Raw genomic sequence first — 14128 nt, 5'->3', positions numbered from 1 at the left:
GCTGTAGATGACTGCTACCAATATCGTACAATATTGGTATAGGTGTTAATTTTAAACTTTCTTTTATACTTGTATACACTCGCCGTGTATACCGAACTACAGTTAAAGCGGAATAAGATAACGAGAGAAAAAAAAAGAGAGAAGGAGAGAGATAAGAATAGCCAGTAAAAGGTTCGTTGAAAAACACAAACAGGGAAGGAAATTACCGCGAAGGGTCGAGCAGATGACGGAAATAGCGTTTCGTCGAAGCCGTTGTTTCCTTAGTCGCATTCGTTTCCTCCTCTGTCTATCGATAACGCTCGTATTTGCCGTAAGCTTTCGTTCCGGACGAAATTGCTGGGGCTTTATCGGTCTCACCCTACTTCCGGCCTGGGGAATGCGAGAAACGTTATTTGCACTGGAATCCTGACAGCATTGTCTCCATTCGTTGAGCCCGCTTTATTCGACGATAACTTTACATCGCGCGATCCTAACCTATACTCGCTTCATGGACTAACTATGATCACTGCGCTTTATTGTAGCTACCTTATATCCGGTTGGTGGGACATGATCTTGTTTCTACGAATCGACTGAAGATAACGCGATTTTCTTCGTGCTTTGTTCAGCATGCCCTTTGTTAGCTAACAATGTTTTGTGCCATTCTTGATGATAGGATATCGGTTAGGTTGGGCAGCCTTATGTACAAATTTTACAATACTTAAAAAGTTTACAAGTTTGATAATATTTACAAAATTTACAAATATTACAATATTTACAAAATTCACAAATTTTAAGAATGGCCGATGTACTTCACTGCAGATACTTACGTGTATCTGGTTGCTGGAATACAACCTCATTTCTATGGATGAGCTGAATATATACCGCAATTCCCTTGGTGCTTTGTTCAGAGTTTCTTTTTCATTGAGTGACAATACGCTACCAGTCCTGGTAGTAGGAATTGGTAGATGGAGGAAACTCATTTTTTATGCATTCGTGGGAAATTCAAATTTACAGATTTTACAAAAATTTTCACAATGTGTAATAATACAGAGAAACATACGGGATGTACGCTTATGAATTTGGATCACATTAATTATAATACAAGAGACTTTCCAAAATACCAATTAAATTAACCCAAACCTAGACATGACCCAATTACATTTCAGGAAAAAAACATACCCATTCATTTGCATCCTCAAACGTGTATAACCTTAATCAATAATCAGTGAAATAGACTATCCGCTTTATTGACTTAACTGATAATTAACAGATCAGCTACAGAAAAAGAACTCGAGATAATTAACCAAGGACAGCCCGTTATACCAGCAAGAAATAACCTAATTCTATTTCATAAGCACACCAATCCTCTCTACACATATACACATCCTACATTTAAAGACAAACAGTGTTAACATCATCATATTACCAGGGCTACCATTGTGCTAATTACTATTCACGTTTCAGAAATGGATTCCATTATAGATAATATACAATATATAATACAGGTATAGATAATAGGTATGACATAATATAGATCAATTTAGATATACTTAATAACAGTGACTGCTGATATACTGTAATTTATCAACCAATCAACTTGTGACCATTTGGAATATTTCATGGAAAGATTTGCCGCTGTTACAAGGACGCAATGAGACATTGTGGAGTCAAATATCTCAACAAGTCCCTCCTACCGCATAACCTCACTCCTAACCTAACTTTTGCGCTGATTATTCGACTGAACAAAATGTCACACTTTTGAATTCTATCCGTGCGAAAATGCTTTTCTCAAGACCTTATCTCGTCTTCGCCTTAAATCTCCGTGAAACCATATTTCCGAGCATCCATGTTCATTTGGAACTATTCCTAGCTCTCACTAGTGAATATACTAGCAGCTGAATCTGGGATTCGGCTTGCGAGAAGATTTAAAGAGGACAGAAACTGGCGAGAGGAAGTAGGTGAAACAGGCCTCAGACGTGGGTGTATAAAGCGCGATGATGGAGGTTAGGATTAAGCGGAATAAATAACGGTCATGCGAAATAGAATTGGATCTTCCGCGTCCTTGATGTAGAAATACTCCTTCAAGGACAATTTTATTGCTCTGAACCGGGATTTTCCGTGACAAACTTTTTAAATAATTCACATCTCATCGAAGAATGAACCCGTTGAAAAACTATTCGACGAGACGCTAGATAGAATTGAAAAAGAACGACTTGGAAAAGCGAAATATCAATAGTTTCGAATTAAAGTAAGATGTGATTTTATATTGTCAATGACTCAAAGACTTTTGTACAGACCGTTCACATCGATACAAGCCACTTATTCATAAAACACGATATCCAACATGGCTTCAGGGTGGTTATCATTAAATTGCAAATTCTCTGGACCATCGCTACGAGAAAGGAACTATAAACACTGAAAATATACGTTGACCCAAAAATTCCCTTAGGAATACTTAGAGGGCACCATGGTATTAAGTTACTGGAGAGAACATCTTCGAGATGCGAATTGCTAGCAATGCCAACCCCACGGCATAGGCGTAGAGTGCAAAATTAAGAAACCCACGTTAACGTTGTTCTTAAGATTGAGTTGGTTTAATCTCGAACACTACATAGATCGTAATATAACCTCACGCTATAGTTGGTAATTAACATTTTTACCTATGCTAATTAACTCTGACACTTTGATATTTATCATCCAGTTAGGCAAAGTAACGTAACAGCCGGTTCGAGTAAATATTGCACGAGTCCTAACCTATACTAGGATAACCTATACTAGCCTAACCCATGAATTGTTGATTAGATTACATGAAGAATTTATATAGAAGGTTTTCTAACGAAGTTTCGTAATTCTAGAAGTTTTAATCCGGTAATATACTTAAGTAATATATCTAAATATACTTGGCATATTTAGGTATCATACTTAATATTCTTAGGTATGTTTATGGGAGTAAGTCGGAATTACGGAAGCTTGTTCAGAATAGAACATTAATTATCAACTTATACAAACGAAATAGAGAAATTCTCAAAAAACAGAGTTGACCAATTTGACTAATAGAGTTCGGGTATTATATTAATTTTATTAAAACAAAATAAAATATATATATTATTATTGTCTTTAAACACACCATAGTGAACATACTAAACTTTAAGACTTTACATAAATTCCCTACAAATTAGTAGTCTACCAGACACATCTCGCGCCGCAATTTCACAGAATAATCTGGGGTCTCCCTAGATCTTATCAAAGGATTTCCCAAAGGGCCAGTTTCTTCCTCTGTCGTTTCTTTCGTACCTTTGCTTTTACGATGCTCTTTCTGTGTCTTTTAAAACAAGAATGCCACAATAATTTAAGTCGCCGTTAACAGACACAGAGTGGAACACCAGCAGTATTTTTCCTGCTTCGTTATTTATCAACCACTAAGATTTTACGCAGCGCCGGACAATCGGGCCGCGTTGCTTTTTTACCTCGTTCGAACTCTTTCGTCGAGCGGATCGCTACAGCTGCAGCTCTTAGAAAAGCTACAGAGACGGCGCTCGACTTTGCTCCACCGAGTGATGCTGATTCACTTCCGGCCGAATTCTCGCAGGCTTTTAATTGGAAAACGGTTTTTAAAGTTGCCAAATGGAAACTTCTTAAGTGAATTCAGCTTTCGGCCTTTTGTCCGAAGCGATGGTAGCGTGAAAATGAAACAGAGTTAAGAAACAATTTCCAAACGAGTATTTGATTACAAACGAACCTTTCCAATGGAAATCTAGCAAAGCTTATTCTTAGAAATTAGTTCAATTTCGTGCGTTTCTATTTCTTTTCGTTTCGTTAATATTAATATCGCTGTGGTGATAGGTTTTCGACGAGGAGAATTAAGATTGCTTGGGTCAGAACAACGAACCTGTGAATAAGACACCTACAGTCTAATAAGATCTAATTAACTCCATAATTTCACCTACGTTATATCAAAAAATGGAACTATATATCCCCTATACAAACCTGCCACCTGAAACTTTAAACGAGATAAAACCTTCAGATTCTAACCTAACTTTACAGAGACGCGTATGTAGATAAAGGGAACAAGATGGCTTCTGCTTTCTTCGAACATAGTAGACGATAAATAACCGTTCATCGTTCGATAGGTGAATTCAGTCCAGATCAGACAGATTCCAATATCGTCTTTGTATCCTAGTTAGATTATTCCTGGGAAAAGAAAGAGAAAGAGGATAGCAGGTTTATTGCAAAGTACGAGAACAGAGGAATAGAACGTCGTGTGAATATTGGCTGAATCGTGGAGAAATCTGGATATATCGTCGGGCTACGACACTTCCAGCCGATAACGAAACGATATTAGCGGCAGTGTTGTATCCAGCTTAAACAGGATTTGCCCTCGTGATCACGTGATTGAGATACGCAGCTCGTTTTACGACGATCAGCCTTCCAAACGGTGGCTTTCATTATCAAATACCAGACTTGGCCGTGGTTAATGCGAATTAATTAAAAAGAGAACGTGCCCGGGGATAATCGTCCTGCTCCAGATTCCAAACTTGAAAGGGCCATTTATGGATGAAAAGAGCCGAGTCCTGGAGAAAATATTCGATCGGTTTGAAACGTCAATTTTTAGGTTAGTTAGCTAGGTTAACTAGATTCTAGGGACTTAATACTTTGCGATTGGCATTTGAGAAAAATCTTTGTCAGATAAATTTGACGAAATGTTAAAATTGATTAAAACAATTATATATATTTATACATTGTAGCCAAGCACTTGAATAAAATTTCATTACACGTACTCGTCGAATGAAGAAATTCTAAAATCAACATTAACAGAAAATATATAACGAATATAAAAATAAATACAGAAATAATTGTGCATATAAAATATACGATAAATTCCAATTCTCCTATAGAATTTTGTTCCATTGCTTTTTCCATGCTCGAAATAAAATTAGACCGGTTCTGGGTTAAATTCGACCATAAAACCACTTTGCCACTGCGAACCTATTAAAATTCTTCCATCTGCTTCCATTTGTCAAGTCAATGAATCTCGAGTTATTTGAAAGTAGAACTAAACGAAGTTTACACTCGACTGAGTATCTGTACTAATACTATACAATAGGGTATCTGTATTGATACAGCTGCTTTTAATTACAAAGCCATTTTCAATCTGAAAATCACTATGAACTAGCGAACAATTCTCAGCGTGTCCCTGTTGGACCCAGCGTGGCCATGTTCGCAGAGACATTCTTGACAAAGGTGGTCTGATGTATTTCTAGAGCAGGATCACGTTAGATTATTGATCAGAATTGGAAAGAGGAACAAAGATCCCGGTCGAAATAGCTTTATTCTCGGTCGAGCGAACGATGAAACATTTATCGTGTTCCAAGGCACCTGACTTAGAATTGGTGACATGTATTTCTAGCACGGATCCACTTCAGGCTGGATAATTTAAAGGAATATTTCATACTTTTAACTTGAAATTCGCCGGAATATTGATCAAGGCATTTGTACTTTCATATGCAATGGAAACAGGCGATTGAAACAATCTGATTTTTTAGTCGAATCAAACTTTGTCAAAGGTTAAACTAGCTTCAAATTATCTAACCTAACGAGGATCGAACAAGCTTTCACTAACGAAATCTTTTTGTGCGATCAGAATTAATTGAGCAACGTAAACACTCTACATTGAAGCTTCTAAATTGTAAAATTGTTTTTTAAACGATTTTTTTAACGAAGATTCGATCGGACCAAGGTTAATCAAACGGCCTAGATATTACCTTGCGGGTAATTTGAAAGATTGTTTTTGAATGGTCCGATACAATAAGAATGAAAGAGGTTCCCATTCGCGAGACTTTTTACTCCATGGGAAATTAATCAAAGGCTAAATGAAATCTTGATAGTGAATTAAATGAAGAAATGGCCTGGATATTCAGCCCCTAGATCGAAGAGGCACAAGAAGTATAAAAATACTGGGTTCCATAAGACAGGTCTAGCTAGGAATCGATCCGACCATTGGTCAATACTATTTCCACTTGCATCGATCAGCTACAAGGCCGTGCTTATTATGCTGGACTACACTGACCTTTCGCATCAGCCATCCAAGTTTCTTGTCAGATTTCAACAGCTCTTTGCTACAAGAGTGGCGATTAGATTTTCGCCCGACCTGGATCGTGCGACCAGACACCGTTAGGTATCGGCAAACGGGGCTAAACATATTTTCTACCACGGCCAGTCTGTCGTTCACCAGTCAGGTTAACTTTTCAGCTGGGGGATAATCGAATAAACGTTGGTCCCGAGGTGCTGACCGAGGCCTCCTTTTCTAATCGTTCTAGGCTCATCCAATAGAAACTCCTAGACCGGTGGATGTGATGGAAGAACGTCCATGTATTGTCACCGTTATAAATTAACGTAACACGGCATTGGTGGATAAGAGAAGCCGGTTGTGCAATGCTGTAACCTTTAAAAGTCGAGTGACTCCACCGTGAAGTTAGGTTAGGTTGACATCGCGGTACTGGAAATTAAATGGAGCTAGCAGACTGTGTCCTCGGGTTGTTCGTAAACTTATGATTGTTAATTTTCAATATTCTTTGAGAAAGTTTCTGAATATTACAATGGAATTTGGTGGAAATTCTGGAACACTCTGGAAGCCTGAAACTTCATTTCGAAATACTGCAACAGCGAGACACGATCGATCGAAGTCCAGGTGCTAAAAATTTAGTCCAAAAGGATTCGAGTGCTAGAGTTTGAAAATTTCAGATGCCAGTGGCAAATTGCAGGAAACTTGAAATTCTATCAATCGTAATGTGACACGGCATCATCTCGACTATGCGAAATTCTGGCAATTCCAATTTCGCGCCTTGTAACTTGGACAATTCCAAATGTCGACGGTCTCGGTTTAGAATACCAATCGAGCGTCCTGCTATCATAGGCATCAGCCATGTTACGCCAATAATTTCGTATTCATCGAGGAAAAGAGGATTCGCCTTTAAATATCACAACTTATAAATAATCCTGACATTTCCTTTTTCATCCAGTTACAGATCCAACGACCTGAAAACACGAAACCACAAAGGTAGACGTTCGTAGTGACCCAAGAGCCCCATCCTTCTCGTAATTCGTCTTACGACCAGCTCGTAGCTCCGTCAGCTCATCCAGTTGGAAACATCGATTCGGGAGATTTTAGATCTTAATACATAAAGGTCGTAGAGGGCGTGGCAGATACGTTTCTAGTACAATCGGACAGAAGATTATTTTTTATATAAGAGTTTTATATCGGAAGAAAAATTTGTCTCGTTCGCTAAATGAAATTTTGGAATCTTAAGTTTCCGAAAAATTCACGAGCGAATGCACAGTCTGTAAATTGATCGCTGGTTTCAAATTTCTCTCGACGAGATCTCAGAGCATTGCGCTTCGCGTCTGGAAATATCAAATTCCATGATTCTCTCAACTTATCAATTTTTAATTCCGATAATGGCGATTTCAGATGGCGCCACAGTAACAAAGAACAGTATCGACAGTGGCGTATCGATGACATGTGCGCCCTGGGAAAAGTCTCTTGTCTAATCGACAATTGGTTGGCCGCTCGGACCGATACGGATCGCAGTATGATCGAGTGTGGTTGCATACGTGCAGGGGCTGAATAGGCTGAGAGGAAAAAGGTGGCTGACTATGAATGGAAGATGAGTGTTCCGGGCTTTCGTGCGCATAAATAGAGGCGCACACGGTTTCATAGGGAAACTCGTCGATCTGGAATACTCGCAGGATCAACCTGAATGTTCCATCTATCAGCTACGATTCGAATTTGAATTTTCCTGGGATTTGTAAAGGTCTTTTATCCGATCCTCATGACTTCTAAATGATCGTCTCTTTTCAGGATAACGGGGTCAATCTAGCGTGATACCGTTTCACTCTGAAGCTACACTCTAACGTACACATATACACATTTCTATCTGTTTTACATTTTTCACTTCTTATCTTACTCTTCCGTGTTTCTTTCATTTGCCTGTTATGTATCCGCTTATTATCTAACAATTATTCCCTTAAATTATCTATCGGGTTGGCAACTAAGTGATTGCGGATTTTGTCAATACCACCTAATGACAAAATCCGCAACCACTTAGTCGCCAAGCCAATACCTACAAATGTAAAAACAAAGAAACATACGATGAATGTTGGATTATAATTCTATGCGTTAGGAACCGTATCGAGGCAACTGTATCGTATCGATTTGACGAACCATGTGAAACAGAACTGTTCATCCTGCCGAAAGAAATACAAATGTGGTGGCGATACAAAGAAGCAAAAATACTGGAACTTTGCCGTGTTAATTGACGTTAAACGTTACTTTCAAATAAAATTCGAGGTAAAATCGCGTTCGTAATTTTGCAGCAGCGAAATGTAGAGCTACTCGAGACTGAAATATCCCTATCCCGGCGTTCCTCAGCGTGTCTATGAAACAGCCATTTCAATTTTACAATAGCGTGTCGTTTATCATTTTGTTTGTTCGCGAACTTGCAAAGTAGTTATGAATAGAATGCCAAGTGGCAATAATTCTTGATGACAATACCTCCACAGATACACATACATAAGACGGGATAACGCGCATTACGAAATGTAGCGTAAATAAATACGAACACGACAGATGGCGCGATAGTGCTATGAAACGTATAGGGCCGGCGTGACCTTTTACGGGGCCTGGTTCAACAATTTTGCGGGGCCTGAATACACGTTCAAATTTTACGCTTAATTTTCACAACGTGGAATTATTTATTTACAAATGCTGTTACATACTATGTACTTCCTATAAGCAGTTTTTGAAACAAATCCAAGTAATATTTTTTCGCATTCATAATTCAAGGGGTAAAAAAAAAAAAAAAACTATCGATGTAGTTCAATTTCTCTAAAAAGTACATTTTTCTGGAAGCGCCTGGATTTTTTTATTTAAAGCGGTTTCCAGGATACGAGGACTTTATGGAGTTACACCGAACTTTGATGATTTTTGTCACTCCTTTAAACTGAATCATCGCTATGAAAAAAATGTATTGCGTCTGTTAATGGTATCGTCATTCTGTAAAAGGTTAATCAAAATCGGTGTTTTTTAATTGGATAATTTTCGTAGACAGGGGGCCCCCTCAAAACGCGGGGCCCGGTTCTTGCGAACGCGCTCAACCTGCCTTGCGCCGGCCCTGACAATGTAAATATATCGTGTTTCCAGAAAACCTTTGGCTTTCTACGTTACACGCGAATTCGTCTCCCTACGAACGTAACAAAAAAAACCTGCCCACCTAGCGAATGTGCTGTTTACCAAATTTAAAAACAATCGTCCTCCGAATATTTCAGAATATTCCTCTTAGTTTCCGCATCTTCAACTTTCCCATAAAAACATATCGCAGATGGAAATTCAATCTACTCGGAATCAGAATTTCCGCTACGAAACCAGATATATTAGATTGGCAACTAAGTGATTGCGGATTTTGTCAATACCACCTAATGACAAAATCCGCAGTCACTTAGTTGCCAATGCGTCGAACGCGATTCGGCCATAAATCTGCCAAGAGGAAGAAACAACAGTTACTGGAAATTCGTGCATCATCTAGGAAAACAGAGGGCGTAAAAATCTGCCGGTACGTTGATCGTCCATCGTCGCCGGCAAATGGCTTTCGGTGTTTTCATTGTATTCGTTTTTACCGTTCCATTTCGCCACCTCGAAATAGCGAGACTCGGCGCCATCGAATCGCCGCGTATTCCGCGTCGGTCTCTGTCAATACGACTAACCTTTTACCCCTTGTCCCGCGTTTTCGGAACAGTGAACCGTGAACAAGAGCGGCGACCAGTTTCTTTAATCTTATTTCGTAGTCGGCTAGCTCTTTGCTTCGTTCGATGTTTGTTATTGGACCGTGAACAGAGAAGCTACGACAGCAGGATTTCTTTGATGAGAAATCGACGAATCCGTCTCCGGTGCCCATTACTTCGGCTCGTTTCTAGTCCGCGTATAGAGGGTCCGCAAAGCTCGTTTAATCTACCGGATAAGTTTTAAACGAGAACCTTTTATTTCTAATTAATCAACCGGCGAGCGGATTACGAGTTACCACGTCGAGGCAATCGTGCCACACGAGGCAAATTTCACGTGGTTTATGGAGTTTCGGTGGTTTATATTACCTTGGCAACTAAGTGATTGCGGATCCTGTCAATGCCACCTAACGACAAAATTCGCAATCACTTAGTTGTCAACTCAGTATATGGTCTTGTAGATTCTTTCGAGAATAGCGAAGTAGTATGTGTTAGTATATAAATATGTGATTTGGGATAATGGTGTTTTTAACCCTTTGCGCTTGAAAGGCGACTGTAAGTCGTCATCTACGAACACGGAAATCACCATGGGTCTGTCCTGTCTGTAGCCCGCTGCATAATCTGTGCCAGGCATGCTCCTAGAAAACTACGAGTCTCAGAGGCACTTCAGATCGGTTTAGTACTAAACAATAGTTTTTTTTCTTTTTTTTTTTTTTATTGATTGTTTGTTAAATTTTTACAATTTGTCCAGAAGGGCATTTGGTAAAATATTATAGCTTAGAGAATAAAAGAATAAGAAACAATAGTGAATGGTTTCGAAGACTAAGAAAACTAAACTTTAAAAAAGATGTGACGTTCTCCTCGAAGTGTGACTCACTTCACAATTCTGCACATGACAGATATACGTTGTTACTGTAGTTTTAAAATGAAACGAGTAGAGGGCAACAGTAAGAGTTGTTAAATGTTATTCAGGAAACTAGCTACATGTAAGGAAGAGAAAATACGTATACATACACATATGGTGTATAAATATATAGAACATAAATATAGTATAATATAATAAATACTATATAGTATAATGTAATAATACAATATAATAAAACAAATATATATATATATATACACAGTGAGCAAGTGACTATAGGCACACGACAGGTCTCTAGAGCTATCGGCCAATGCTGCTCGCGAATTACGATGACTCTTCACAGTGATGTGTGTGTTTTCGTGATCGCCTCTGATCGGTGCAAAGCATAAATATTCTTCGTACGCATCACGCAACTCGTATACTTTGTACTAACGATATCGACCGAATATTACGATCTGCACACCCACAGGAAGATCTAACATTTTGCTGTTTAAAATACCGACATAGGATAAAGAAGAGAAGATTGAATTATTTCTCGCTTTTAATATCAAATAAAATAAATTTGCGTTATGCGCAGAAAATGTGACGTCATTTCAAATGCACGTCACGCGCAGATACCTTCGCACTGAACTATGTACATCAAAGCGTCGTCTAATAAATAATTCGACGAAGATGAAGAATTACGATCGCGGTGAGCGCATTTACCGAGGGAAAAAAACATCAGCATCGCGATAGCGGACGAAGCTAAGTCAAGATCGCGATCGTGATTCTGTCATCACTGTGATAAATCACTGTGACGAATCACTGTTGGTAATTTTACCCGTCGTCTCTACCGATCTCACGACCAACACCGATAACACAGCCATCGTCTGGCAGATCGTGTTTCAGCAACGGCGCGACTCGTGGTCTTTCTTTTCGTTAAGCGTCTAGTTCGTTGTAAAGTCACGGTATATTACACGGTTTGTGTACACGATACGTGTCTGTTAGCGGAAACTCCTGCGATATCCAGCGAGAAAAAAAATTCCTATTGTTCGTGTGCGCGCTGTTGGAGGGTCAACCGTGTTTGTCGCGCGGTTACTGTATTTGGCCGCGTCGCACGCTCGCGTTCAGCGTGTTTATTTTGCCAAAGCACTTTTTTCGCCATAGTCTGATGGAGAAATATAGACGGGAGGGCTCTGAGCACGTGACAGATGCGCTGGTATACAGACTTTGACGACTGGACGTGCGATTAGCTAAAAATAGTAAATAGCTTTTTTTTCACTGAACTTTTTCAAAATGTAATTGTACAAAGTGGTTTAATCGATAAGAGGAATTCTCTGTTCGTTCTTTCATGGAAATATATATTGTAGTCGGTGTTCCATATTTGGCTACCTATCCTATGTTATTTGGATTTTTTAAAAATATTTTTTTCTTTTTCTTTAATTTAATTTACCTTTCTTTAATAACGTCAATTCGATATTGGAAATTGTTCGTAACGTTAGAAACATAAGTCTGCTTTTAAGTGGAGCGTACATACGAGTACACATAAAAATTGTTTATTCGTTGCGATTGATTTTGTACAGGCACGACGTTCGAAAAACGAAATGATCTACCATATTTGGCTAGTCTGATATTCGTACGAGTTGGATAAACTCGATCGATGACGTTAATTCGTACAAATTGTTGGTCGTTTCGTTTTCGCAGCAGGTTGTCGTTGGAACAGGGACACGCCTCTTCCAACGCATCGTTGTATAGTTGTTTTGACGATCGATTTACGATGATATAGCGATCGTGATTTTGACCAGAGTGTGCTTCTAAGATGGCAGAATTACGAGTATCAATTCTTACGACCTATGGAATCAATCGAACCTGTCGGTTGCACACTCGAACCTATAGGATTTTCCGAGTCAACGATCAACTCGCGTAAACTTTCCACCACGAGAGTGTCGTCTTAGATCTTGAAATTTTCTGCCACGTTTGCTCCGACTGATTAAAAATTATAGTACGTTCGATCGATATCTCGCGGCATTTTAATTCAGAAACTCGGAATTAAACGCAGTGAGATGGGATGGACGATTTGCGTGGAAATTGAAGAAAGGAAAATACAATGGGACGATGAAATATCTAGGTTATAATTGGTCGTAGGATTTAATTAAAAACGTTTCAATCTTAGTGAATGGGGATTAATCGAGTTCGTAATTGCCGCGCCAATTTATCCAGTAACGTTCTGATCGTTTGATAATCCGTTTATTTTACTCTAATCACTGTTTTCACTGTCGCTCGAATAGTTTTAAGTGCCGTCTCTGCTGGCTTCGTTTTCCTTTCGCGATCGTATTTTACGAAAGTTCGACGCGTTAATTGAGCAAGAAATGGAACAGTTGTAAACGCAATAGCTAGGTTCGAGTCTTTAAAAGACACGAAAAATATCCAAAGTACAGCACTCGTTGTAATATTTACCGATCAAGCTAATTTTCCGATCAAGCTAATTTTCCGATCAATCTCTTCTTTAATCACATTGAACATTTTTATTATTGTTCCTCCGAAACATACTTTTCGAAAACTGTCCGACACTAATGTGTTTTAATAATCTGTCATACTAATATTTAGCATATATCATAAATATATATAATAATAGTATGTTATGATTGTTCTAGTAATTCCTAGTTATAGCAATCTATTATACTAATTTGTTCTAATAACGTGTTATAGTAATGTATTGTAACAGATCATTATACTAATTTGTTCTAATAACTTGTTATAGTAATGCATTATAATAGTCCATTGTACTAAATTGTTCTAATAACGTGTTATAGTAATATATTCTAACAATTTATTATACTAATTTGTTCTAATATAACGTGTTATAGTAATATATTCTAACAATTTATTATACTAATTTGTTCTAATAACTTGTTATAGTAATGCATTATAATAGTCCATTGTAATAATGTGTTCTAATAGCATGTTATAGTAATGCATTATAATAGTCCATTATACTAAATTGTTCTAATAACATGTTATAGTAATGCATTATAATAGTCCATTGTACTAAATTGTTCTAACAACGTGTTATAGTAATATATTCTAACAATTTATTATACTAATTTGTTCTAATAACTTGTTATAGTAATGCATTAAAATAGTCCATTGTAATAATGTGTTCTAATAGCAAGTTATAGTAATGCATTATAATAGTCCATTGTACTAAATTGTTCTAATAACGTGTTATAGTAATGCATTATAATAGTCCACTGTACTAATTTGTTCTAATAACGTGTTATAGTAATGCACTATAATAATCAACTGTACTAATTTATTCTAATAACCTGTTATACTAATGTATTATAACAGTCCACAGCACTAATTTGTTCCAGTAACATGTTATAGTAATGCACTATAATAATCAATTGTACTAATTTATTCTAATAACCTGTTATACTAATGTATTATAACAGTCCACAGCACTAATTTGTTCCAGTAACATGTTATAGTAATGCACTATAATAGTCCACTGTACTAATTTGTTCTAAT

The 14128-nt window shown here is 37.8% G+C and overlaps 1 protein-coding gene across 1 annotated transcript in view; it reads right to left on the bottom strand.

Annotated features, from left to right (window-relative positions):
• Positions 1-14128, bottom strand: part of LOC139995213 (metabotropic glycine receptor) — a 168289-nt gene that overhangs the window by 128984 nt on the left and 25177 nt on the right. The gene's annotated exons all lie outside the window — the stretch shown is intronic.

The sequence above is a fragment of the Bombus fervidus genome, chromosome 15, assembly GCF_041682495.2.
Source record: "Bombus fervidus isolate BK054 chromosome 15, iyBomFerv1, whole genome shotgun sequence".
NCBI lineage: Eukaryota > Metazoa > Arthropoda > Insecta > Hymenoptera > Apidae > Bombus > Bombus fervidus.
This window is presented reverse-complemented; position numbering and strand designations above follow the sequence as displayed.